The sequence below is a fragment of the Eucalyptus grandis genome, chromosome 3 (assembly GCF_016545825.1).
Source record: "Eucalyptus grandis isolate ANBG69807.140 chromosome 3, ASM1654582v1, whole genome shotgun sequence".
Classification (NCBI taxonomy): domain Eukaryota; kingdom Viridiplantae; phylum Streptophyta; class Magnoliopsida; order Myrtales; family Myrtaceae; genus Eucalyptus; species Eucalyptus grandis.
This window is the reverse complement of record NC_052614.1, coordinates 30,138,286-30,140,478: the sequence shown is the minus strand read 5'-3', so window position 1 is coordinate 30,140,478 and position 2,193 is coordinate 30,138,286. Positions and strand designations below refer to the sequence as shown.

The 2,193-nt window shown below is 55.1% G+C and overlaps 1 pseudogene; it reads right to left on the bottom strand.

Moving 5' to 3' along the window:
* Nucleotides 1–284: 284 nt before the first annotated feature.
* LOC120291799 lies at nucleotides 285–1,952 on the bottom strand (annotated as a pseudogene).
* Between the last annotated feature and the right edge of the window lie 241 nt (nucleotides 1,953–2,193).

The window sequence follows — 2,193 nt, the reverse complement described above, 5'->3', positions numbered from 1 at the left end:
TATAACAAAAATTAAACTCATATTTATAAAAAAATAAGAATGTATTTATCATTAATATCAATGTATCGAATGATACATGTATTGGATGGGGAGATTATATGGAGACGTACTTAAAATGTATGGTACAAATGTACCTTAATAAGTACATTAAAAAGATGAATATAATGAATATTCATTCATGTATTCATGTATTTCATAAGCAAAATGCTTTTCTTTTCTTTCCGTACCCCGGGCTTACATGTCATTCGCGAACCGACCCCGCCAACTAAACCAAAACACATGTCGCGTGAGACGTAGTTTAAGAATTAAATCAAAAATGAAATAGGCGTAAAGGATCAAATCCCATTATTATTTTTCTAGTTACTAGAATTTTTTCTAGGGTTTCGAGCGTGCCCTCCGTAGATATGTTCTTGGACCTATTGCAGCTTAGTCTTTGACCACTTGCAGCGACACAAAGAAGAGAAAAAGACAAAAAATAAAAGAAAAAGAAACGATGGAAAAAGGCAAAAGCTCAAGCGATGTTCCATGACTGTACTAACTCAGCCAACGCGACCTGAGCCGACCCGCCGGGATTCAGTGCTGCCTGCGCTTCTTGCTTGAGATGCTGCATCCGCTCCTGATGGCCTTGCCCTCCGGCCCCATCAGCCCTCGGACCCGCCGCTCCACCTCCGCCGCGCTCACCGACCGCTCCTCCCCGCCGCCTCCTCCATCGGCAGCGCGACCCTCATCGCCTCCACCATGAACACCCGGTTCTGCCGCTGCTCCGCGTAGAGCGGCCACGCGATCATCGGCACCCCCGCACACACGGCCTCGAGCACCGAGTTCCACCCGCAGTGGGTCACGAACCCGCCCGTGGCGCCGTGGTTCAGCACCGCCACCTGCGGGGCCCACGACTTCACGACGAAGCCCCTCCCCGCGGTCCGCTCTAGGAACCCCTCCGGGAGCAGCGCCGGCTCCGCCGTGGAGACGGCCTTATGGCCCTTGCCGGTGGCCGGGCTCCTGACCACCAATAGGAACCGGTGGCCGCTCCTCTCGAGCCCCGTCGCTATCTCCTTCAGCTGCTCGCGGAAAACACCCCGAGGCTCCCGAAGCTCAGGAACACGACGCTTCCTCTCGGCTGCGAGTCCAACCATGTCAAGCACTCCGGCTTGTCGTTACCTGGGCCGCCGCCGCTTCCGGCTTTTCCGCCATCCCCGCTCGAGACCAGGGGCCCGATGCAGTAAAGCGGAGGGTCGGCCCGTCGGGCACGCATTTGCCGTCCCGGATGGCTTTCACGGCTTCCTCCTCGAGCTTCTCCAACGTGTTCATTATAATCCCGGACGCCATCAGCATGTTCGTCGCGCTCTCCAGCAAGAGCTCGTAGGCCCGGTCGTTGCGGTCTTGCAACAGTTCGCCGATGTCGGAAGGCAGCAACGGCGGCGCGCCGGGGAAGCGGAGGACGGTGTCGGTGGCGAGGTCCTTCAAGCTCTTGGTGGTGGTCCTGTGGAGGACGGGCAAGCCGAGGAAGGCGGTCAAGCTGTTCCCGACGAGCTGAAGAAGTAGTAGCAGGGGATGCCGAGGCCGCGCGCGACCGACAGGGCGTTGGTGCAGAAGAAGTCGATGACGAGGGCCCGGACGCGGTGGATCTCGGAGATGGAGACGAGGGTGCGGTGGACGTTGGGGTTGTTGAGGCGGGAGGAGCTCGAGGGCGAGGGTCTCGAGGTGCGGGGAGGTGGTGGAGTAGTCGGGAGGGAGGGAGGTGGGGGCAGGTGGTGGAAGGTGATGGAAGGGTGGGCGGCGGAGACGGCGGCGATGTAGGAGGAGATGGAGCCGCCTTCGTAGGCTTGGCTGGGGAGGAGGACGTGGATGGAGAGGGAAGGTTGGCGAGTGAGAAGGAGCTTGCCCAGCTCCACCATGGGCGTGAGGTGGCCGATGGCCGGTGCAGAATACAGAACCACCGCCTGCTCCTCCATGATGGGTGGCTCTGGTGATCGGCGGATTGGGATAATCTCGAGAGAAATGTGCTCTTTTGGTCAAGTGTAAGCAGATGTATTTTACATGTCAAAAAATAAGATAAATTTATAGTTGAATTTAGGTTGACCGGGTCAGATCTGTTTCTTGTGTATATGTTTAAAAATTAAATTCGGATCTTTTAAGAAGTCTTTCAGTTTGTAGGAGGGATATGTTGTCTAAAAGTTCTAAAATTTATTACGC